At 39.9% G+C, this 26,435-nt stretch overlaps 1 protein-coding gene across 1 annotated transcript in view; it reads left to right on the forward strand.

The window, feature by feature from the left end:
* The first annotated feature begins 24,373 nt into the window (after positions 1-24,373).
* Positions 24,374-26,435, forward strand: part of CDH12 (cadherin 12) — an 867,135-nt gene continuing 865,073 nt past the window's right edge. Inside the window, exon 1 of the mRNA XM_038389732.2 lies at positions 24,374-24,657. The gene's annotated coding sequence lies outside the window, so the exon portion shown is untranslated. The remainder of the gene's footprint in view (positions 24,658-26,435) is intronic.

A 26,435-nucleotide genomic window follows, 5' to 3' on the forward strand; every position in this document is an offset into this window, starting at 1 on the left:
TTTGCATTAGGTGAATTGAAAAATACTATGTCTTTTGTTTTTTACCGTGCAAATATTTGTAATAAAAATAATAATATAAAGTGAGCACTGTATACTTTGTATTCTATGTGGTAATTAAAATCAATATATTTGAAAATGTAGAAAACATTCAAAAATATTTAAATAAATGGTATTCTATTATTCTTTAACAGTGTGATTAATCGTGATTAATTTTTTAATTGTGCGATTAATCACGATTTTTTAAAATTAATTCTACAAAAGTTTTCATCATTTACATTGGCTCCCCATCAGCAAAGTGTCTGAGTGCTATTATTATGCAGAATTCATTATGGGTCAGCGAGTGAACCACATTCATTGACTTCCGGTTCCAATAGTCCCTAAGTATATTTATGAATGCTAGCTGCATTAAGTCAATGGTGCTATACCAATTTTCACCAGATGAAGATCTTGACCACACCCTGTACAAACAAAATTCAACACATTCATTATTCATGTGGTATATATCTGGAGCTAGTCAGAAAATTTTTGTCAATAGTTTTCCACCCGAAAATACCAATTCAATTAAACCAACTTTTTTCACAAAATGGTATCTATTTTGACATTTCCCCACAAAAGTACTTTAGAAATGAAAATATTCTAAAAGGCTAACACCATGTTATTGAAAACAGCAGTGCCTCTAATTAGGAGTCTGAGTGCTTTTCTTATTTTCTAAATCAAAGTGTAAATGTCAAACTGTTTCACTGCAATACAAACAGGAGATACTTTGATCTAGAAAATAAAATGAGATATTTTAATTAGTACCGAGTAGCAGCTATGCTTAATCATTTTAAAAATAAAAATAAAAATATAAAATAAATTAATAGAATATTTCAACTATTATGTTATGTCATAATATGACATGTCATACTATGACCTGTCAGTACTATATAATAAATTCATAGATTCATAGATACTAAGGTCAGAAGGGACCATTCTGATCATCTAGTCTGACCTCCTGCACAACACAGGCCACAGAATCTCATCCACCCACTCCTACAAAAAACCTCAACTATGTCTGAGCTATTGAAGTCCTCAAATCATGGTTTAAAGACTTCAAGGAGCAGAGAATCCTCTCTCAAGTGACCCGTGCCCCATGCTACAGAGGAAGGCGAAAAACCTCCAGGGCCTCTCCAATCTGCCCTGGAGGAAAATTCCTTCCCGACCCCAAATATGGCAATCAGCTAAACCCTGAGCATATGGGCAAGATTCACCAGTCAGATACTACAGAAAATTCTTTCCTGGGTAACTCAGATCCCACCCATCTAATATCCCATCTCAGGGGATTAGGCCTATTTACCCATAATATTTAAAGATCAATTAATTACCAAAATCACATTATCCCATTATACCATCTCCTCCATAAACTTATCGAATAGAATCTTAAAGTCAGATAGATCTTTTGCCCCCACTGCTTCCCTTGGAAGCCTATTCCAAAACTTCACTCCTCTGATGGTTAGAAACCTTCATCTAATTTCAAGTTTAAACTTCCTGGTGGCCAGTTTATACCCATTTGTTCTTGTGTCCACATTGGTACTGAGCTTAAATAATTCCTCTCCCTCTCCGGTATTTATCCCTCTGATATATTTATAGAGAGCAATCAGATCTCCCCTCAACCTTCTTTTAGTTAGGCTAAACAAGCCAAGCTCCTTGAGTCTCCTTTCTTAAGACAAATTTTCCATTCCCCAGATCATCCTAGTAGCCCTTCTCTGTACCTGTTCCAGTTTGAATTCATCCTTTTTAAACATGGGAGACCAGAACTGCACACAGGATTCCAGGTGAGGTCTCACTAGTGCTGTGTATAACAATACTAAAATCTCCTTGTCCCTACTGGAAATAGGGATGCATCCCAAAACCGCATTAGCTTTTTTCACAGCCATATCACATTGGCAGCTCATAGTCATCCTATGATCAACCAATACTCCAAGGTCCTTCTCTTCCTCCGTTACTTCTAATTGATGCGTGCCCAGCTTATAACTAAAATTCTTGTTATTAGTCCCTAAATGCATAACCTTACACTTATCATTATTAAATTTCATCCTATTACTATGACTCCTAGTGATGTGGTGAAATAATATACAAATAATACATGTAATAATAAAATGAAAAATCATAACATAAAATAAATTTTAAATCAAATTTTATTTTGAAACAGAATTTGAAAAACATTTCTGAAATGAAATTTTTCAAAAACTATTTTTTTTTGCATTTCTTTTTCATAGGGGATTTCAAAAGTATTTGGTTTTGTTCAAAATTAGAATGAAAACAAATGGTTAAATGCCGAAATTTCCCATGAAATGGAAGTTCTGAGTTTTGGCCAGCTCTAAATATATCTTCTGTTGTTTGCTAAGTAGTATTCTTGGTGTATTATTTGTCACCTGAATTACATGGTATTTTCTGCTCTCTGACTGGAGGACTGAAAATTCTTAAATAGAATAATAACTACTAAGAAATAGCAAATAATGAAGCATGAATAATGAATAATGCACCACTGGTTGGAACGTGAATCACTATTCATGCTAAAATTCACGTAACCTTCAGCAGTCATTAACATTTTTATAAATAAAAATTGGTTGTCCATGTAACCTACAAACAAATAACATGACCCCACCACTAACAGCAGAGCAAACTCCTCACAAGTGTTGCAAAACCATCCACAAATTACTTTCTGTGCTACGTGCTCTAATTAATTCTAAATATGACTCAGGAGAGATCCAGTTCTTTTGAACTGATTATTAGCAGAGATGAGAGCTGGGTGGTTATAATTTCTTTGCTCTCCAATCTTCAGGAAAATGAAGTAAGAAAGTGATCTGTGTATTCAAATATGACACATAAAAGAGATTATATGCTTCTGGCTAGAGTATGTGTGCAATTTTAAATATTTTTTCCTGCTTTGGTTTGAAACAAGAAACTTTAAGAGATATCACTGTGCACTCTAGAACATAAAAATTGACATGTATGTATTTTAGATGCTGGCACATTAGCATCTACCTCCAGATGAAGCATGCTTGAGGTTATTTAGCTTAGTACCAGTGAGGAACAGTTTGGTTACATTTATATTCTTTACACTGAAAGATGATTTTGTGAGCTTCAGGCTCTGCTGGAAGAATAAATGGCATCTTGAGGTTCCAAACAGTACATGCTTAAAGACAAAGAGCTGAAGTGACAGCAGCTGCTGCCTCTGGGCTTATCAAACTAGGAACTTGAAAGAATTATTTCATCCTTTTGCTATGGAGACTGTCACTTTTCTAATTTAAACAGCAAACAGATATTAAATTTCTTCTTAAGTGCTAATAATTACAGGGAGCACTCCCCAAACGGGGGGGAGAGGGGGAAGCAGCACTGATACAGCTGCTAACATCTGAAAGCTGCAAGTAGGGACATTTGCTGAGAAAGATAGACACACCTTTTAAACTCTATTGAAATCCATTGTACTCAAAGTTTTTTTGTGGGGGAAGTGGCAAACAGTAAATGTTTTCTTTTAAAAAAATCAGTTCTGAACCACCCTCACTAAAAGGATGTGGGGTTGATTAGCTTTTATGTTTAGTTTGCAGAGCAACTCTTACTGTATTAAATTATACTTTAAATGTCCAATTAAATATGTGAAAAAACAGATATTTCACAAAATTCATAATTTTGCTACTTAAAAAAATGTAGTACTCATGCAACAGGTGGGCTTGCTAGACTTATGGCTTGGCTATACTTGCAAGTTAGAGTGCATTAAAGCTGCCCCGTGTGCTCTAACTCCCGATATGTCCACACTGGCAAGGCACTTAGAGCGCCTGGACTCTGCAGCTGGAGTGCTCCTGGTAATCCACCTCCACAAGAAGCATAAAGCTTGCTGTGCCCTGGCTGAAATGCCTGGGCCTCAGTGTGAATGAGCTGTTACATTACTGCACTGTGATTGGCATCTGGAAATGTCCCATAATCCCCTGAAGTCAAGTGGCCACTCTTCTCTTTGTTTTGAAATCGGCTGCAAGCATGCAGATATCCCCTTTCAAAGGTCCTTTTCTGACAGCTGGCATGCTTATCTGCTTCAGGACAAAGCAAACCATTAGTGTGGAATGCTGCTGTTGTGAGTGTGTGTGTGTGTGGGGGGGTCTGCTGCTTTCTGAATTTACAAGACAGCATGCTGACACACTTTCAGACCCCCAAAACACACTGTCTCTCCCCCCACATACACACAACACACTCCCTGTCACAGCCCACCCCCCATTTGAAAAGTACGTTGCAGCCACTTGCACAGCTACCACAATGCACTGCTCTTTGTGGCATCACAAGAGCTGCTAAAGTGGCCAGTGTGCTTGCAGCTGACAGTGTAAACACATGGCAGCATTTTCCCTGCTGCAGTCTCCGAAGGCTGGTTTAACTATATCTGCAAGTGTAGCTAAGCCCTTAGAGACTAGAATTCTAGCTACTGAACAGCATGAGACAACAGTTCAGGCCTCCCTAAGTTTCCCTGCCTCAACCTGAAGCCAGATGTAATACCTTCTTATATCAGAGCATAAGAATTACCATACTGGTAATTCCAAGCCAGTGATTCATCTAGTCCATTATCCTTTATCTAAGAATAGCTAGTACTAGATGCTTCAGAAGAAGACATAAGGATCCCCATAACAGTTATAGAACAACATGCAAAAATTGTTTGATTGGACTTCATTAGTTAATAATTAAGTTACATTCTTAAGAAGGTAGGACAGTATCCTTCCTAAACATATACTTAGCTACTATAATTTCAGATATTAGTCATATTGATGCCAATCCTTTTATGAATCATGCTACATTCTTTGCCTTAATATATTGTTGCAATGAGTTCCACATGTTACATATTCATTGAGCCCATCACTGTGTACCAGTGAGTATTTGGCTTTTACCACTATCATGTTACCTTCCATTTGTCTTCTCTTTAAACCAAAATCTTTTTAATCTAACCATTATTGCAATGGACGATAAGGTAGTTAATTTTCAATACCTATTCAATCCTTAGCCTCTGTGGAAGCTACATTTAGTGCCTATATTTAGAGCTGGTTAATTTTTTTCTGTCAAAATTGTTTTTTGGTGGAAACTTGGGTTTTTTTACTTCATGTCCTACATGTCCTCATTCTTCTCTTTGTGCCTGGTTCCCTGGGAGACAACATTTCCCATGGAGCACTGGCATGCAACAGCAAGAGAGGAGACAGTGGTGAATGATGTGAGATTTAGTCCAGTGCTGTATTAATTTAGATGGAGTAAATGGGCCAAAGGTGTTAACATAACCCAGTCATGGTCCAATATTGTTGTTGTTGGAGTCTCCCATCACTTCGGTAGATGAGTGTTCAGCTACTGTTGACTTGACTTTGGGGTTTATTTGTTTTTATGGCTTCTCACATTTATTTTATTTCAACCACTTAGTTGGATGACTAGCTAGGAACAATAGCCCAAAGGGCTGGGAAGGGGACAGGCTGTGTTTACGGTTTCTTTCCAGGAGTGCAGGTCCAGATGCATCATTGGTACCCAGTGATGAGCTGCCAAAATCTTAACAACGGGTTCCCTCCTCACCCCACGAGGGGGTCGTTGCCCACCCCCCGGGATTCCTGCCCCAAACAGCCCCCCTGCGTTCCTTGATGCCCCCCAGGACCCCTGCCCCATCCACCCTCCTCCCCTTTCCCCTGACTGCCCCCAGAACCGGGCAGAAGGATCTTGTGGGCCACCGTAGTGGGTGCTCACCCTGCCCCGCCCTGCCCCTAAGAGCCAGAGGCACCTGCCGGGGGGTGAGGGGGGGATTCCCAGAGGTGCTTACCTGGGGCAGCTCCCAGGAAACATCCGGCAGGTCCCTCTGGCTCCTAGGGGCAGGGGACCATAGCTGGGGGGGGGTGCAGGGGGGAGCAGCCCGCTTCCCCACTGATCACATCAAAAGTACACAGGGAAGCTGGGGTGGGGAGCAGTTCCCCTGCGTGCCCCCCACCGGGGTTATCTGCTGCGGCACGGATGGCCCTCCTCGCCCCCCAAGCTCACCTCCGCCTCCCTGGGCCTGAGCGGGAAGCCACGGCCTGCTTCTCAGCCCGCCTCAGCTTCCTGCGCGAACAGCTGATTTACGGGAAGCCTGAGGAGGCGGAGCAGCAGAGCAGGATGGCGCGTTCAGGGGAGGAGGCAGAGGCGGAGCAGAGCGGAGGTGAGCTGGGGCTGGGGGTGGGCCGGGGAGCTGCTGGTGGGTGCTTTGCACCCACCAAATTTTCCCCTTGGGTGCTCCAGGGCTGGAGCACCCATGGAGTCAGCGCCTGAGGCGCCACTTTTGGCCGGTTAAATTTAGAAGGCCTTTTAGAACCGGTTGTCCCTGCACTTCAAAGTCTAGGTAAAAATGTCACCATCTTACTGAATAAAGCAGCTTCCTGTTTGTCCTCCAAATGTAGCTCTGCTCTATACTGACACAAAACAACAAACAACTTTGTCCTGTACTGTTAGCAGTGCAGAGACAATACATTATGGAAAATTCAGATGGATTTTTCTGTGTGTTGCACCATCAAGAAAATTGTTAGGCAAAGTTCCAGATAGTGGTGATGTAAGAGTAAAAAAAGAAACACAGCTTGATTTTTCAGGTTCTGGGTTGAATTTGCAATATTGGCAATTAGAAATACCTTGTGACTGCTAAACAGATCAAATGTAACATTCAAGTCACTGAAAGAGAATAAGTATGAAACCACCCTCCCACAATGTTATTTTACAGTAAATTTACTGATTCAAGTTGCACTTCAAAGTTTAAATATTCAAAGCAAAATTCAAAGCATTTGAAATTCCGCTTTTTTCCAGTTATCATGGCTTCCACAAACTTGTAGTATTTTGTATGTATTTTTTCTCAAAAATTTTAAGGCAGCCCTGGCAGATAATGGCAGTACAATGAAGTGTTTCTGTGCCAGTGTGCCACTTATTATGCAGAACTAAAGTAATCTATGATAGTGATCCAAAGGATTTTATCTGACAATAGTAATATTGCACTGTTTGTAGAGATTAATCTGTAGCAATTTTTATAAAAAGGTAAAAGTGCTAACCCTCCCCTACCTGTCTCCCTCCATGGGTCCAAAAGACCACCTTGAGTTGGATTGGATAACAGTAGGTTTGCCTGGCTGAAAGTGGAGTGGGCATGCCATGTAGCAAAAAAACCTGGGAGAGGCAGAAGGCCATCTTTTCTTTCACATTTCTAAGATGACGACAACAAGTAGGGATGATAAATATTTGCCAGAGGATGGATCTGTTGCAAGTAAAGGGGGATTATGTGGGGCTCAATGAAATCTGAGAGTTGGAATAGACATTAAAACTTATTGAAACAAAAGCTTTTTAGTCTCATCCATGCAGCCCCACCACAGGGTAGATTTGTGTGTAATGTTGCTAATTGTAGGCCGCTTTACTGCCTGCTTATGTATTTTTAGAATGGCAAGAGTAGTTTACCTTTTACTGTAATAGTTCTGTTTTTCAAATTTAAGCTAATGCTTCTGTTGAGTAATTCGAAATAAACTACTGTATTTCCTCTATCTTGGAAATATAGGCTAACTGATTGTTATATAGCCCCCAGTAAGGCATTATGGATATCTTGGGCCCAAAGGTTAGCAGGAACTAACCACCTACTTTGAGAGACATGAAGTTTCCTCCTGAAACTGCCTCTGGCAAGGAGGGAAGCCCTCCATAACTATCAAAGTATTTTTGAAAAATGTAAAACCCCTGTATGAAGGCAGTTCTTGATCAGCCAGGTTATGCCAATGACAATAGAATGACAAAATCATAAAAATGTAGAACTGAAGGAAGAGACCTCAGGAGGTCATCTAGTTAACCCCTGCACTGAGGGAGGACTAACTATTATCTAGACTATCCCTGATAGGTGTTTGTCTAACTTGTTCTTAAAAACCTCAAATGATGGAGATTCCACAACCTCTCTAATTAATTTGTTCCAATGCTTAACTATCCTTACAGTTAGGAAGTATTTCCTATTGTCTATAAATCTTCCTTGCTGCAATTTAAGCCCATTACTTCTTGTTCTGTCCTCAGTGGTTGAGGAGAATAATTTATCACCATCCTCTTTATAACAACTTTGAAGATGATTACCCTGTCCTCCCTCAATCTTCTCTTCTACAGAGGTAACAAACCCTTTTTTTAAAAAAAAAGTCTTTTCTTGTAGGTCATCTTTTCTAGACCTTTAATCACTCTTGATGTTTTCCTCTGGACTTTTTCCAATTTGTCCACATCTTTCCTGAAGTGTCATGCCCAGAACTGCACACAGTACTCCAATTGAGGCCTTATCAGTGCTGAGGAGAGTGGAAGAATTACTTCTTGTGTATTGCTTACAACACTCCAACTCTCCTATATCCCAGAATGATATTTGCTTTTTTTGCAACAGCATTACATTGTTGACTCATATTTAGTTTATGGTCCACTATAATAACCCTCCGATCTTTTTCTGCAGTACTCCTAGGGAGTCATTTTCCATTTTGTATTTGTGCAATTGATTGTTTCTTCTTAAGTGGAATACTTTGCATTTGTCCTTATTGAATTTCATCCTATTTATTTCAGACCATTTCTTCAATTTGTCAAGAGCATTTTGAGTTCTAATCCTGTCTTCCACAGTACTTTCAACCTCTTCCAGCTTGGTATCATTCACAAACTTTATAAGTATACTCTCTATGCCATTATCCAAATAATTTATGAAGATATTGAATAGAACTGGATCCAGGATAGATTCCTGCGTAACCCCACCCTTTCATCTTAACTGTGACCCACTGATAACTACTTTCTGAATAGTTCTCCAATGAGTTGTGTACCCACCTGATAATAGGTTTGTTTAATCTATATTTCCCTAGTTTATTTATGAGATCATCTGAGATATTATCAAAAGCCTTATTAAAGTTGAGATGTACCACATCTACTGCTTCCCCCATTTCCACAAGGCTTGTTACCTTTCCAAAAAGGTTATTAGGTTGGTTTGACATGATTTGTTCTTAATAAATCTATGGTGACTGTTATTTATCACCTTATTTTCTTGTAGTTGCTTACAAATTGATTGATTATTTGCTCCATTATCTTCCTGGGTACCAAAGTTAAGTTGATTCGTCTATAATTACCTGGAATGTCCTTATTCCCCTTTTTATAGATAAGTACTATATTTGTCCATTTCCAGTTCTCTGGGATCTCTCGTGTCTTGCATAAGTTCTCAAAGATCATTGCTAATGGCTCAGAGATCTCTTCAGCCAATTCCTTAAGTATTCTAGGATGCACTTCATCACGTCCTGCTGACTTGAAGACCAGTAACTTGTCTAAATAATTCCTAATGTGTTCTTCCCTGTTTTAGCCTCAGATCCTACCGCATTTACACTGATGTCCACTATGTCAGTTGTTTAATCTCTGCCAATCTTTTTGGTGAAAAATGAAAGAAGGCATTTAACACTTGGGCCATTGCTGTGTTTTCTGCTATTGCCTTTCCTGCATCATTGATTAATAGTCCTACCCTCTCCTTGGTCTTCCTTTTGTTTCTAATGTTTCTAATGTATAAAATGTTTTCTTGTTATCCTTTATGTCCTTAGCTAGTTTAATCTAACTTTGTGGCTTGGCCTTTCTAATATTGTCCCTATGAGGTTGGTTTATATATATATTCATAATTTGATTTAGTTTCCACTTTTTGTATGACTCTTTTTTTTTGACAGATTTCAGAGTAGCAGCCATGTTAGTTTGTATCCGCAAAAAGAAAAGGAGTACTTGTGGCACCTTAGAGACTAACAAATTTATTTGAGCATAAGCTTTTGTGAGCTACAGCTTTTTGAGTTTCAGATCACTGAAGATCTCTTGGTTAAGTCAGAGTAACCTTTTACCATGCTTCCTATTTTTCCTATGCATTGGGATAGTTTGCTCTTGTGACCTTAATAGTATCTCTTTAAAAAACTGCCAACTCTCCTGAACAGTTTTTTCCTTAGGCCATGTCTACACTACCTGCCGGATCGGCGGGTAGTGATCGATCTATCGGGGGATCGATTTATCGCGTCTAGTGTAGACGCAATAAATTGATCCCCGATTGCTCTGCCGTCAACTCTGGAACTCCATCATGGCGAGAGGCAGAAGCGGAATCAACGGGGGAGCAGCCATTAATTCCGTGCTGCAAGGACGTGAAGTAAGTGATTCTAAGTCGATCTAAATATGTCAACTTCAGCTCGCTATTCTCGTATCTGAAGTTGCGTATCTTAGATTGATCCCCTCCCCCCCAGTGTAGACCAGGCCTAACATGCTTCTTATGGGATCTTACCTACCAATTCTCTGAGTTTGCTAAAGTCTGCCTTCTTGAAATCCATTATCTTTATTCTAATATTTTACCTCCTATCATTCCTTAGAATCATGAACTCTATCATTTCATGATCACTTTCACCCTTGCTGCCTTCAAATTCTTAACCAGTTCTTCTCTACTTGTTAGAATCAAATTATAACAGCCTTTCCCCTAGATGCTTTCTACACTTTCTTCAATTACAAAGTTTTTTCTAATGCATTCCAAGAACTTGTTGGGTAGTCTGTGCCCTGCTGTGTTATTTTTCCAACAGATGTCTGGGTAGTCGAAGTCCCTCATCACCAGCAAGTCCTATACTTTGAATGATTTTGTTACGTCATTTAAAAAAGCCTCATTCACCTCTTCATCCTGGTTAGGTGATCTTCAGTAGACCCCTACAATGACATCACCATTGTTTTTTTACCCTTTTTATCCTTCCTCAGAGCCTTTCAAGAGGTTTGCCTCCCACTTATGTCTCAACCTCAGTCCAAGTGTATACATCTTTTGATGTACTAGGCAACATCTGCTCCCTTTTTTCCCTGCCTGTCCTTCCTCAAGAAGCTGTATCCTTTTGCGATGTTCCAGTCATGTGAATTGTCCCACCAAGTCTGTGATACCAGTTATGTCATAATTATATCATACTTAGTTACTTCTGAATTCTGAGTCACTGTGAAACTGTCTAGCAAATCTCTCGGCCCACGCCGCTTCCCACAGCCCCCATTGGCCTGGAGCTGCGAACCGCGGCCAGGGGGAGCCACAATCGGCCGAACCTGCTGACATGGCAGGTAACCAAACTGGCCCGGCCCACCAGGGGCTTTCCCTGAACAAGCAGCGGACTGGTTTTGAGAACCACTGGTCTAAAGAACACCATGGTTTCAGTGCTGAGTAAAACAAGGATACAGTTGATGATTGTCAAGGGCCACTATCCTTTCCTCCAAGTCTTCCTCAGTCTCATCTTTTATTGAAACTGTAAGAATACAATAATATGTAACATTATATTTTGTGCCTTCTAACTCCAACCAAAGCTCTCTCCTACACAATTATAGGAAATATGACAGTAACTGCTTACCGGTAGATGGGAAAATAGTGCTTTTGGTTTTTGAAAACCCCATTCTAGAAGAAAGCAAGTGATAACAGGCTGTCTTCTGCTGAAGCAGTTTCTCAAAAAACCTGGTAGAGGATGGGTAACTATCAAACATAAAATCAAATGTCTTTCATGTGCCATAATTTGTGTCCTGAATTTAGCCTTCTGTTTTTTGATTCTTCACTATCTTAAATCAAGCTTTCTCTAGCATTGAGAGATAACAGAAGGTCTAAAGAAAAAAAAAGTGTTTGTTCACTCAGGCAGATTTCCCCCTCTTAATTACAGCTGTATTTATTAGCTAATGGTTTCAATTGTGCCTGTGTTATATTTCAATATCTGGCACTGGTAAAACAATACTTTGGGATACTGCATGTCTGTATCATCACCTTCACTTTGTATCATTGCTCTAAGTCTGTCTTTTGGAAGAAAGTTAACTTTATTGAGGGAGAGGAGGGGAAAAGGCTGAGGACTCCAGTAATTTTAAATGCTGACTTTAATGTGATTGCATTGTCAATGAAGCGTAGAACTACAGTCGGGGAAAGAAGGAAAACAAATTGTTTTGACTGTTCTAAGCCTTCCTCTGAATAAAAACTGGTGTCTTAGGAGCAAATACTTACTGTAACAATTGCTTATTTTAAAGAAAAATAACCAATGCCACCATTCTAAATGAAAGCATCAAGTCAAAATCTCATGCTTCAGGACATCAGCTTATCACTATAGAGGTCAGAAAGGAATGTTCCTTTATAGACAGGATAGAACAATTGGCCATGTGCATTATAGAATCTTTTCACTTTCATCTGAAGCATCAATTACTGGCCACTGCTGGAGGCAGATACCATACCTGGAAAAATTTTTTAAAAAAATAATTACTATAGTATCCTACAATAATAGCTCCACAACCCATTGTTGTATCTCAGTTGTAAACTCTAGTAATTAGGACCATTAGGGTAGAATATTGTTGTAATTTTAGAAGATAGGATCAATATTCTGATGCAGTATGACAATCCTATATTTCTATAAAACTAAAATGCATGCTGAGAATTTCGTTTATACCATAAGACATTTTCATTCCTCTGTAGGAGAGTGAGATAGTGTTGTGCATAGTATATAGTTGGTGCACACAGGACAGGTACTGTACACAGCTTAGAGACAGGTCTTTATTTGCCTACATTTTCCCCCCAGTTAGAAAGCCAATCGACCTTAGTGATGAAAATTATTAGGATGATTAATCTTATACATTACAGTACAAAAATGTACTTAACTCCTCATAATACAGATAAAACATTTTCACTATCCTGTGAAACTATTTGTATTCATGACACAATTAGAGGGAGTTGAAAGAGATTAATAATTTTGTGGGTGGGAAAGTAGTCTCTTTTTGAGGTTTTTTTTAATTGAAAATTTAATTTTGTGACAATATTTTTGGTAAATAAATTGAAATTCAGAAAATTTCAACTGGCTCTACAAAGTCATGAGTCAGCTTGCCTTGGCCAGGGCTGTAGTAGGTAGATACAGGATAACAGGGAGAGGGTTTTTTGTTTTTTTTGGTTTTTTTTATGTTTTAAAGCAGGGCATTTATTATATCAATGGTCAGCAGAATGCACATAATCCAGCTTCTCCTAAATATTCAGTGATAGTGTTTCAAAGGTTCTTCTATACAGTTTTTTTTTCCAAAATAGCATATCTCCAGGCCTGCATTCCTGTGCCAGAACTTACCTGCTATTGTCTATTCCAGAACACTTCCTTCCTTAGAATCTGGAAGGTGGGGAGAGCAGTCCGTTATTTTATGATGTTTAGATGGTGTATTTTAAATGCTTGAAATATGCACCCAGAGCACTGGAAGGGCCTACACTGAGGCATCTACAAAATCTTTTTAAAATATTGCTAAAAATATAGGAAAACATATTTTCCAATATGTTATGTTATTATAAATACACAATTTAACAAAATTTTGTGTTCAGTTTTTAGTCTTAAAGTTTAAGGCCAGAAAGAGGCCATCAGATCATCTTGTCTTATCTCCTGTATATTATAGGCCACTAAACACCACCCAGCCACCTCCTCTCCTTCTCTCCCATCCCATCCAAAGCCTATCAGACTTTGGTCAAAGTATTGCAGCCCTCAGAGGAATCTGTTATTGTGTGCTACAGGCAAAGAACAGGAGGGATTTAGGTGCACCAATGCCCATGGCCCCTACAATGGCAGTGAATTGATATAGCGAGATATACACAGAAGATCCTGTGCTTTCCTATTGTTAGCAACATGATCATAGGCTTTTTCAAAGCCTTAGAAAAATATAATTTGTTTTTGGAAGGGATTGGAGTCTTTTTTGGTGTGGGTTTTTTTTTTTTTGCTTTTATTTCCCATCTATTTCTTTTTGCATCTATTGGTATTATCGTGTTTTCAGCTGCAGAAAGGGATGCACTAACCCCTATCCATCAGCCATAAACACAGTACAGAGTGGAAGAAATAAGTCCCCATTAATAGATGTTTTGTGAACTGTGAACATACATTTTGTGGGCAGGAAAGCTGGAGGTCCCCTGGTGTTCCTCAGGCATCTTTGTGGAGAATGTGAAATAAAATACTGCTATTTCACATGCAGTATTCAGGTATCCAGTTGCTGATTAACTGTACCACTTCTAAAAATCTTAGGAAGAGGATAATGTATTTCAGGGAGATTTAGAGGTGTTCCAGGAAAAGAAAAAAGAAAGATACGACATGAAAGATAGTTTATGATGGAGCACAGACATGGGTGTGAACAGACTGTAAAAAAACACAAACAAATAGTGCGAAATCCTGCCAACTTCCCATTAACTTCCTTGGGGTTCCAGTGAGTATACACTCATTCTCTATGCATATATCTACACTACATTTAAAAAATCCCACTGCAGCGAGTCTCAAAGCCCAGGTCTACAGACTCAGGCTCATGCTACAGTGCTAAAAACAGCAGTTTTCAGAGTAGCAGCTGTGTTAGTCTGTATTTGCAAAAAGAAAAGGAGTACTTGTGGCATGCATCGGATGAAGTGAGCTGTAGCTCACGAAAGCTTATGCTCTAATAAATTTGTTAGTCTCTAAGGTGCCACAAGTACTCCTTTTCTTTTTGCAAAAACAGCAGTGTAGACATTGCAGCTTGGGCTGGAGCTCAGGCTCTGAAACCCACTCCTCTCCCCAAGCATCAAAGCCAAAGATCCAGCCTGAGCCACATTTACACTGTTGTCTATAGCGTCATAGCATGAGTCTGTAGACCTGCACTCTGAAACTCATTATGGGGGTTTTTAAGAAACAGTATCGACATACCATATAGGTCTCTGAAAAATGGGCTGTCAGGGAAATCTCTGATTCATTGGCCAGTGATGATATGTTTAATTTCTTTGCGTGTTCAGCCAGTATTTCTTTTGTCAGTCATCTTCTCGTGTTTCAAATATTTAATGTGGCCTCAGACCAGAACACGAATGAGGGTGAATAGCATTCACTCCCGTTTTACAAGTTAGGTAAATGAGCCACAGAGTTTAGGTAACGTGGTTAACGTTGGGAAGTTTGTCATAGAGTTGGGAATAGAATGCTGACTTCTTATGCAGTGCTAATAATAATATCTAGCTCTTACATAGAACTTTGTATCAGTAGATCACAAAGTGCTTTGCAAAGGAGGTAAGTATCATTATCCCCATTTTACAGATGGGGAACCTGAGTTACTGGGAGATGAAGTGACTTACCAAGCAGGCCACTGCCAGAGTGGGAATAGAATCCAGGCCCGTGAGTACAGTCCAATACTCTAACCATGTTTTATCTACAGTGCCTCTCAAACAATTGCTTTATATCTCTCAACACCTTTGGAAAAATGGTGCTACTAATGCTTTGTAAATTGATTTGAGACTTACATATTTACAAGTGCTATATAAGTGCAAAACACTAGAATGAACCACTCTATTGAGGTAAAGGCCCTAAGTGCACAATAAACTTCTTACCCCCTTTAGATGCACATTTGTGAACAGCTGTTAAGAAGTGCTGTTCATGTGGAAATAAACACACATCTTCATGTCTTTTTAAAGAGTCAGTTTTCAATTTACTTGTCCAGCTGGAAATATATTGATAACTTTCAAATCAGTAGCAAGCAAAGAAAAATTCCGTGGACAGATTCTAACATGAAATTTTTTTTTAAAAAAAAGACAGATTAAAGACAGCGTTTTAAAGGAAGTATTTCCATTACTCAGAGGAAATATTATTTGAGCTTTACTAAGAAGGACTGAGGATAAGTAACATGGAAACTATAAATTTCCCTATTTAGGATACAAATACACTTGCTCATTAGAGACATAGTAAAACATTAAGTGATTATAAATGGACACTGTTAATACTTCTCTAATGGCACTTTTTTGAGAAACAACTTGTGAGATATTAAATCACAATTTACAGAAATCTATCTGTCCTCAAAAGAAAACAATGATATATAAGTACTGACAACATTATCAAAATACTTTTCTTCAAGAACAGAGTGCTTATCAATTAAAAGTGTAAGTCAATATAGCTATTCTAGATCATTCTGACAGTAAAATTAGTATAGGTATACAAGAATGAGAAGAAAATGCTACATAGAATCACAGAATGTAGGGCTGGAAGGGACCTCAAGAGGTCATCTAATCCATCCCCCCATGCTGAGGCAGGACCAATTTTACCTAAACTATCCCTGACAGGAGTTTGTTTAACATGTTCTTCAAAAAAGTTCCAGTGACAAGGAGTCCACAACCTCCCTTGATAACCTATTCCAGTAAGTAACTATCCTTATAGTTAGAACGTTCCCCTCCCCATCCCTGCCTAAAATCTAATCTAAATCTCCCTTCCTGAAGAGTAAGCCAATTACTTCTTGTCCCACCTTCAGTGGACATGGAGAAAAAGTGATCACAGTACTCTTTTTAATAGCCAATAAGATATTTGAATGCTGATATAAGCTCTCCCCCCTCCCCCCAGTCTTCTTTTCTCAAGACTAAATATAGCCATTTTTTAACCTTTCCTCCTAGTAAGGTTTTCTAAACCATTTATCATTTTTCTTGTACTTCTTTGTACTCTCTCCAGTTTGTCTACATCTTTCTTAAAGTGTGGTGTCCAAAATGGGATACCATACTCCAACTCAGACTCATATCCCCCATTTTGTATGATTTTCCCTTCCTAAGTAGTACTTTGCACTTGTCTTTATTGAATTTCAACTTGTTGATTTCAGATCAATTCTCCAATTTCTTAAGGCCATTTTGAGTACTAATTATGTCTACCAAAGTGCTTTCAACCCCTCCCAGATTAGTGTCTTTGCAAGACCCCAGGGGATACATTCTGACAGTGAAACATTAATAACTACTTTCTGAATATGGGTTTTCAACCAGTTGTGCACCTCCTTTCCTGAAATTTCATCTAGATCACATTTCCCTAGTTTGTTTTAGAGATTGTCCTGTGGGACTGTGTCAAAAGCTTTATTAAAATCAAGATATATCACATCTGTTGCTTCCCCAATGTGTACCTAAGGAGCAATCCTTCAAACACTGACTGCTGGATGCTTACTACTACAGCTGGTTGGGAAAAAAATGAATATTTTGAAATTGTGACCAAAAAAAAGTAAGGAAGAAAAATGCTGCTCCTACTAACTGTGGGGAAGAGGTTGGTGGGGCTGAGAGGAGTGGCAAACCCCTCAGTATAGTGGGAGACCCCAGCAGAGATCAAGTTATGCTATGTTTTATGAGATCCCTCATTTTTCTTTCCCTTCCCTTCTTCACAACCGGCATGTGGGGGGCTGCTGCTGCACTTTTAGTCTGCCTTCCTTGTTTTCCATGGCATGCAGGTTAGGAGGCCTACACTGCATCTAGGTCCAAGCTCCGCAGCTTGTCCTGCCCATTTCCCCTGGCATTGGGTAGTGGGGGTGATGTGAGACCAGGTGACTGGCTCCCATCTGGTGGTGGTGTTGGGTGACGGGGTGATACAGCTTGCTTCTTTGAGTAGCCATTATCAGTTTCATGCTTTAGTCCTACCCTTCAGCTGGTCGCTGTATCTCCTGTGAGTTAGGGGGCTCAGCTGATCAACAGTTTTGGGGTCTGGAGGGAATTTTGTCCATCTGCCAAAACTGTCTAGCTGCTGTGTTGAGTTTTCTCATTATTATTAACATTATTTGCATTTATTTATTTATATTATTTTAGCACCCTAGAGCCCTAATCATGCACCAAGACTTAGGCACTGTACATAGACAGAACAAGAAGAGAGTCACCCACTTGGAATGGAGTGGGAGACCCACTGCTCTGGGGATATTTAAATTATGGTTTTTGAAGCTTTGGCTGGTTCCAGTGTGGTTGGGAGGTAAAGAATGGTCCCATAAGCCACTGGGCTGCTTGGATATAGGTCCTAGGTAGTCACATGGCATGATGAGGGGATTGCATGTATGTCTTGCACACCTTGCATCTGCCCTCATGCCATCTCTCCTATCTGTGGCATGCAGGAAGGGAGGGGTTTCCAGTCAGGTAGGTTGAGGGTGTACAGGTTGGATGACCTTCATGCTCACCCTCAGGTTGATTGTGCATTGGGGGTCATTGATACCAGTTGAGGTCCACATTGGAACAACACTGCTAAGCAGTTTGGGGGTGGTTACCCCAGTTGATCATAGAATCATAGAATCATAGAATATCAGGGTTGGAAGGGACCCCAGAAGGTCATCTAGTCCAACCCCCTGCTCAAAGCAGGACCAAGTCCCAGTTAAATCATCCTAGCCAGGGCTTTGTCAAGCCTGACCTTAAAAACCTCTAAGGAAGGAGATTCTACCACCTCCCTAGGTAACGCATTCCAGTGTTTCACCACCCTCTTAGTGAAAAAGTTTTTCCTAATATCCAATCTAAACCTCCCCCATTGCAACTTGAGACCATTACTCCTCGTTCTGTCATCTGCTACCATTGAGAACAGTCTAGAGCCATCCTCTTTGAAACCCCCTTTCAGGTAGTTGAAAGCAGCTATCAAATCCCCCCTCATTCTTCTCTTCTGCAGACTAAACAATCCCAGCTCCCTCAGCCTCTCCTCATAAGTCATGTGCTCTAGACCCCTAATCATTTTTGTTGCCCTTCGCTGTACTCTTTCCAATTTATCCACATCCTTCTTGTAGTGTGGGGCCCAAAACTGGACACAGTACTCCAGATGAGGCCTCACCAGTGTCGAATAGAGGGGAACGATCACGTCCCTCGATCTGCTCGCTATGCCCCTACTTATACATCCCAAAATGCCATTGGCCTTCTTGGCAACAAGGGCACACTGCTGACTCATATCCAGCTTCTCGTCCACTGTCACCTCTAGGTCCTTTTCCGCAGAACTGCTGCCGAGCCATTCGGTCCCTAGTCTGTAGCGGTGCATTGGATTCTTCCATCCTAAGTGCAGGACCCTGCACTTATCCTTATTGAACCTCATTAGATTTCTTTTGGCCCAATCTTCCAATTTGTCTAGGTCCTTCTGTATCCTATCCCTCCCCTCCAGCGTATCTACCACTCCTCCCAGTTTAGTATCATCCGCAAATTTGCTGAGAGTGCAATCCACACCATCCTCCAGATCATTTATGAAGATATTGAACAAAACGGGCCCCAGGACCGACCCCTGGGGCACTCCACTTGACACCGGCTGCCAACTAGACATGGAGCCATTGATCACTACCCGTTGAGCCCGACAATCTAGCCAGCTTTCTACCCACCTTATAGTGCATTCATCCAGCCCATACTTCCTTAACTTGCTGACAAGAATGCTGTGGGAGACCGTGTCAAAAGCTTTGCTAAAGTCAAGAAACAATACATCCACTGCTTTCCCTTCATCCACAGAACCAGTAATCTCATCATAAAAGGCGATTAGATTAGTCAGGCATGACCTTCCCTTGGTGAATCCATGCTGACTGTTCCTGATCACTTTCCTCTCCTCTAAGTGCTTCAGGATTGATTCTTTGAGGACCTGCTCCATGATTTTTCCAGGGACTGAGGTGAGGCTGACCGGCCTGTAGTTCCCAGGATCCTCCTTCTTCCCTTTTTTAAAGATGGGCACTACATTAGCCTTTTTCCAGTCATCCGGGACTTCCCCCGTTCGCCACGAGTTTTCAAAGATAATGGCCAAGGGCTCTGCAATCACAGCCGCCAATTCCCTCAGCACTCTCGGATGCAATTCGTCCGGCCCCATGGACTTGTGCACGTCCAGCTTTTCTAAATAGTCCCTAACCACCTCTATCTCTACAGAGGGCTGGCCATCTCTTCCCCATTTTGTGATGCCCAGCACAGCAGTCTGGGAGCTGACCTTGTTAGTGAAAACAGAGGCAAAAAAAGCATTGAGTACATTAGCTTTTTCCACATCCTCTGTCACTAGCTTGCCTCCCTCATTCAGTAAGGGGCCCACACTTTCCTTGGCTTTCTTCTTGTTGCCAACATACCTGAAGAAACCCTTCTTGTTACTCTTGACATCTCTTGCTAGCTGCAGCTCCAGGTGCGATTTGGCCCTCCTGATATCTTTCCTACATGCCCGAGCAATATTTTTATACTCTTCCCTGGTCATATGTCCAACCTTCCACTTCTTGTAAGCTTCTTTTTTATGTTTAAGATCCGCTAGGATTTCACCATTAAGCCAAGCTGGTCGCCTGCCATATTTACTATTCTTTCGACTCATCGGGATGGTTTGTCCCTGTAACCTCAACAGGGATTCCTTGAAATACAGCCAGCTCTCCTGGACTCCCTTCCCTTTCATGTTAGTCCCCCAGGGGATCCTGGCCATCTGTTCCCTGAGGGAGTCAAAGTCTGCTTTCCTGAAGTCCAGGGTCCGTATCCTGCTGCTTACCTTTCTTCCCTGCGTCAGGATCCTGAACTCAACCAACTCATGGTCACTGCCTCCCAGATTCCCATCCACTTTTGCTTCCCCCACTAATTCTACCCGGTTTGTGAGCAGCAGGTCAAGAAAAGCGCTCCCCCTAGTTGGCTCCCCTAGCACTTGCACCAGGAAATTGTCCCCTACGCTTTCCAAAAACTTCCTGGATTGTCTATGCACCGCTGTATTGCTCTCCCAGCAGATATCAGGAAAATTAAAGTCACCCATGAGAATCAGGGCATGCGATCTAGAATTAAAGTCACCCATGAGAATCAGGGCATGCGATCATGATGTCAGCTGACGATAAAGTTATGGCCTTTGTGGTTAACCATGTTATGTTGTCTGTGTTTCATTGTTTCCATGTCTACATCAAGTATTAAATTTTATTAAATGGGATGGCTCATAGTTAGATGGTGGGAGTTGGGTGGGAGAGAGACAAAATAGTTGAGTCCTTAGGGTTAAACAGAGATGAGCAGCAGCAGGAGGGGCATGTTTCAGGGGAAGCCTTTTCATGTTTAACTTCCCAGAAATAGGGCAGGCAATGTGTGGAAGTGGGTGCCTAAACTCTCTTGCTGCAATTTAAGCCCATTGCTTCTTGTCCTCTCCTCAGAGTTTCACAAGAATAATTTTTCACCTTCTTCCTTGTAACAACATTGTATATACTTGAAAAGTGTTATCATAGTCCCCTCTCAGTCTTCTCTTCTCCAGACTACACAAATCCATCTTTTTTCAATCTTCCCTCATTGGTCATGTTTTCTAGACCTTTAATAATTTTTGTTGCTCTTCTCTGGATTTTCTCCAATTTGTCCACATCTTTCCTGAAATGTGGTGCCCAGACTTGGACACAATACTCCAGCTGAGGCCTTATCAGAGTGGAGTAGAGGAGAAGAATTATTTCGTGTGTCTTGTTTACAACATTCCTGCTAATACATCCCAGAATGATGTTCGGTTTTTTGGATGTATCAGCAAGACATAAGAAGTAATTCTTGTGGTGAGAAATTAAACGGGAGAGATAGGTGTTGGCTTTAAAAAACACTTTTACCTCCTTTCTACCTCTATGTCCCTGAAAGAGTGATGCCTGCCAGCAAATCACTCAACAACAGCTGTGCAGTTGTATGCTGTGACTAATGTTTATTATATTTAGCATAATCATCTACATTTTACCTTAGGATCTCCCATCGGTTTATTGCATCCACCTTATCTCATACGTGGTGTAACTTCATTGAGGCAGGGACTGACTATACAGTACTTTGTATAATGGGACTTCAGTCCCTGAATGAACACTTTAGGTGCTACTATAATACAAATAATTTATAATTAAAAAATGTCTGTTTGTGCTACATGTTTTTGAGAATTGAAGAAAACTTCAATGAAAGATTTTTAAAAATCAGTGTAAATCTGATTTTAAAAATAAACATCCATTGCAATGATTGATGCATGGAGCATAAGTTGAGATTGAACTAAAAATGTAATTTTATTACATGGCAAGTAGTGGTAATATTTTCAGTAACATGGTGTTATTAGTCTACCTTTTAAGATTTGTTTTTGTTTGCAATCCCCAAACTCTTTAATATAACCACAAAGAAATAATAGCTCAAACAAGCTCCAACATGCAGTAGGTGCACTTAAAATGCTCCCACTGGTTCTAGAGATATCAGTTTTGGTGGTGATATTCCCCATTTTATGTATAGGAAATATCCCTGGAGCTGACACCATCTGTAGAACTGGAATGAACTTTTAAAGGGCACCCAGGTATCTTGCAATATTGTGAAACTATATAACCATGTTTCCCCCAACCTCATCAAATGGAGACAATTATGCTGAAAATAATACTTATGTATGATCTCACGCAGACTGTGAAAATGCTAGACCATAAACTCTATTCCTCACTACACTTTTCCAGTGCAGTCAGCTGCACACACTTTCATGCCTTATTCACATGATGGACAGGAAAGGAAATTGTTTGGCTTGTTGGGTCCCCTGGAGTTATTTGAGTTTATCATGACACACAGGGCTTTCTTCACATCAAATACTTCAACATCATTTGTGTTTGTTTCAGAAGAACACATTTCTGGACATTGCAGAAGGACACATTAATGGCTCTGGTAGTCAAGATAATCATGAGGTGGCCTGTTTTGCATGGTGCCATATTACCCCTGTCAAATACAACAAGAACAGTGCTGCTGAGGAGGTTGCACACTGAGGCATAGGACACATATTAACTTTAGACAATAACCCTCCTCCTCCCATGTTCGTGATGGTGGGTATAGAACTTGGTCAGATTGACAGGGAGATGACTAGTCCTGAGAGGACATGGGGAGTAAGAGTACTCAGACTCTGACCACACTGGAGCCCCGTACATACCCCCTGGCCCCTGCCTCTCCTTGTGTCTCAGAGTGCACATGGAAAATGTGATTCAAGGGAGGGGAGAGCTTTCTTTGCTCTCATTAGTACCCAATGGCTAAATTGAGGGGGAGGGGGCATTGGGGAACCAATTAGCTCTCATAGGCCACATTTACAGCCCTCCTAGGCATCCAATGGCCATTTCATTGCTGTTGCTGAACCTGCCCTCTGTCCTGTAGTTGAGGCACTGCTGAGCTGCATTTCTGACCAGATTGACAATTTTGGGATCAGAAAGGGATTTTTTTTCCTAAGGGTTAAATTGACAGGGTATCTAGAAGGAGGGGGATGTTGCCTACCTTGTGCAGCAACCTGAAGGCCATGTTTTAGGTAAACAGCAATGTGAGGAAGTAATTGAGAATGCCTCATTCATTGCAACTCATGATCGGTGTTTAGTGCAGCTGCAAGACTGAAAGGGCTGTTTCCTCTGGTAAACATGCATGAGAGATCTCAGCTGTGGCTGCTATTAGCCTATCAGGAGAAGGAGAAACTTAACTATTTTGCAGATGGTGGTATCCTCATTTTTCCTTGTGGGTGGAAAGGTAAGAATATTTAGAGGCAGACTGAGTCCTTTTGGTTGTACATTCTAAAGTCATTTAACCTCTTGCTGTCATGATCATCTGAGTATTTTGTCGTGTGCACACTTGTCTCATCACACACTTATTGTGTCATCACACACTTAGCTGAGAGGAAAAAAAATGAACGTGTCTTTAAAAATCAGTTTAACTAATCTGGGATCAAAACCCCTAAAATATTATAATCATAAGGATATGTTTATAGCATAGGGGCATTACTGAACAGAATTAAGGTTTCTTGGGATTTTTTTGTCTTTCAATATAGGCCAATTTTTTTTAATGTATATGTAAAGTTTGGCTCTGAAAGTTTTGCACATAAGTGGCCTGATTTTCTAAAGTTCTGAGCATCCAGCATCACCTCCATCTCCTGAATTAAAAAAAAAATCTTGCATATAAAATATATTTCCATAAAATCCAAAAGCAGTCCCTCTTCATACACATCTTATTAGGGCTGTGTGTGCACTCATATGGAATACACTTGCTTTCAGGATTGCAAATATGATGTTATGTTTTTTTATATCGCTCCAAAATGATTAATTCCTACACTTTGGTTCAGCAGTTTTAGACTGTGTTATATTAGTAGATGGAATTGATAAATGTGCACATAGAGTTTTGGTTGGGTGCTCTAAAAAAATCAAAGTAAATAAATATAAAAAAATGCACTGATAGAATCAGCAATAGGGTCCTGGAATTTGATCTTGAAAAAATGTCATCGTATTTTGGACAAGTTTCCTTGTCAGAAATCTATTAATACTGGAAGGAGGGGAGAAAATACCTCAGTATGGATGATAAGCCATTGGCAGTTTGATGTGTCTGCAGTTTTTATGATATTTGGAACCTAATAGATTGCAACCATTTCAGAGCAGCAGTAGCTTTTTGGTCAGTCACTAGCACTTTTAGAGCTTTTAGTTTTCACACTGTGGAACTAGACCAGCTTTAAAGATTCCAGCTGGGAATATTTTTTTCAGTCAGGGATTTTCTGAAAACAAGAAGAAAATGCAAGTTGAGGGGAGTGCCAAAAGAACAGGTTAGATTTCAATAAATGGGTTAAAATTACTTTTCACAACTAATACAATTTAAAATGCATGCTGTGTATTTTTGAGGGAGGGAGTGACAGAAAGGGAATCCTCAATACCAATTGGCTAGACTCTATCAGCTGCAGTTGAGCTCAAGCTGCTGCTAAAGAGCAGTATTGATCTGAAGGGTAAATGTGTAGGGACCCACAGAGAGAGATACAGTCATTTCTGAGAAGGGAGACAACCTCTTCCAGTAAGGAAGTGATTTCTACCTGTCTGCCTTGCCTGTGAGATCCTTTGTGAATGAAGGGGGACACCAGAAAGGGCAGTTTGTTGCCACAGTGGTTTAGAGAGAAAAGGTATTACCTCAGTACAAGCTACTGTGCATGCTGCTGTTGCTCTTGCTGCTGCAGTTTCATCTAGCAGGTAAGGCTTTTTTGCCTTTTTTTGTGTGTGATTGCATCTTGTGATTGCATCTGTTATTATGTACAGGATTCATAAACAATGCATAGAGAGATATCAAGTCTGTTTAGAATCTGGAGCAGCATACATGAAAAATCGGATATCTGAATTAGCAGGTTATTTTCCCTTTGCTTTTGTTATTTGGAATCACAAAACTTCAATAAGTTCTAAACAAAGTGAATAAGTCTTTGGTCTCCAGGAGATGATGTTAAAGGAAGCGAAGGGAGAAGGAGATTTCTCTTCCCCTTGAAATCTTGCAGGTGCTTAACTATTAAAGGGTTTGTTAAGTGGCTTTAAAACACATAGGTATGACACACACATATATAACTGGTGGCAAGTAGAGCAATTCTGCCTAATATTAAGATACTGTGCAAAATCTGTTGGAAAGTATATATAAAAAGGTATAGTGCAAAACTTGAGTAGATCAGGATTTCATATATTTTTAAAATTCAGTCTCTTTAGGGGTTGGGGTGGGGGAGGAATGGGGAAGCTTTAAAGAGATATGTTCTATTAAAGAAAGAGGGCTAGACAAAATAATTTGACTTGAAACAACTTCTGAAACAACCTGATAAATCTTTTGTTGTTCTCTATTTTATTTAGAACTAGATTGCAGAATTAGTTTCATGGCAAGAAATTAGTTCAGCCTTGGTAAATAAGGTATTGAAATGCAAGCTTTGATTTATTATGGTCTATGTATCAAAGTGATCGTGTACAAATTAGTCATGTGGGTGATAAGCAAAATATACATAATCCTTAAATAAACATTTAAATTAACAGTTTAGCACTGAATTGCAATTCATGCCTTTCAGATACAAGCATGTCTTTCAGGTAAATTAACATGTTTTTTCTGTATCTTTCTTTCTTGATAAATATTTCTTGAATAATAGGTTTTTTTAATGAAAAGTAGAAATGTGATGAGTTTAGTGACTTTGGTATCTTAGTTCTAAGATGTTTTGTAGATTACATTATTAAACATACATGTCTCTCATATTTGGAACATGATTTTCACTGCAGGGATAGGTACTGTTGGACTTTTGCGCTAATTCTATGATCTTTTGTGATGATTCGCAGATTTTTTTTCGTATAGTGTGAAACATATGTACAGGGAGCTAAATAAAAAAAGGCACTATTTCAGTGCTGGATAACACCCAAAAGCAATTTTTGTTTGTTCCCCCCCGCCCAACATTTAAATTGCACTGTGTATTACAAAAGCATAACAATTCCAGCATACTGAGCAGGTGTAATAATGCAGAGGCTCATCAGATTTCAGATACAAATTATGTCAGAAGTAAAATATTTCAATGTAACAAGGGATTTAGAATTCAAGCTTTGAGATTCATGAACTGGTCAAGAAGTCTTTATTTCATTCCTGCCAACACCTTATTAGCCATTTCATTTATCACATTTTACTGTTGAGCAGTTTCCAGGATTCTTACAAAATATCTCCTCAGAACTGAGAGCCAGATGGTTACACTGCAAAGTCATAAGCAGTTAATTGCTGAAATTGATTTGGAGTGCTCAGGTACATACAGTATCAGCACATAAACTAGAGGCTTACATCTTAACTAATCAAACTAGTTGCCTTATGATGTTCTGTGGTGAGATCAAAGTGTCCATTCTGGAGAAGGTATGGAAAACATATACTCTCTCTTCTGATAAGAAACAAAATGCTTTAATGTGAAAAGCTTCCTCGGAAAATAGCTCATTTGCCCTTCTCATAGCTATCATTAAATTATATATTT

Source organism: Dermochelys coriacea, chromosome 2, assembly GCF_009764565.3.
Source record: "Dermochelys coriacea isolate rDerCor1 chromosome 2, rDerCor1.pri.v4, whole genome shotgun sequence".
Lineage (NCBI taxonomy): Eukaryota > Metazoa > Chordata > Testudines > Dermochelyidae > Dermochelys > Dermochelys coriacea.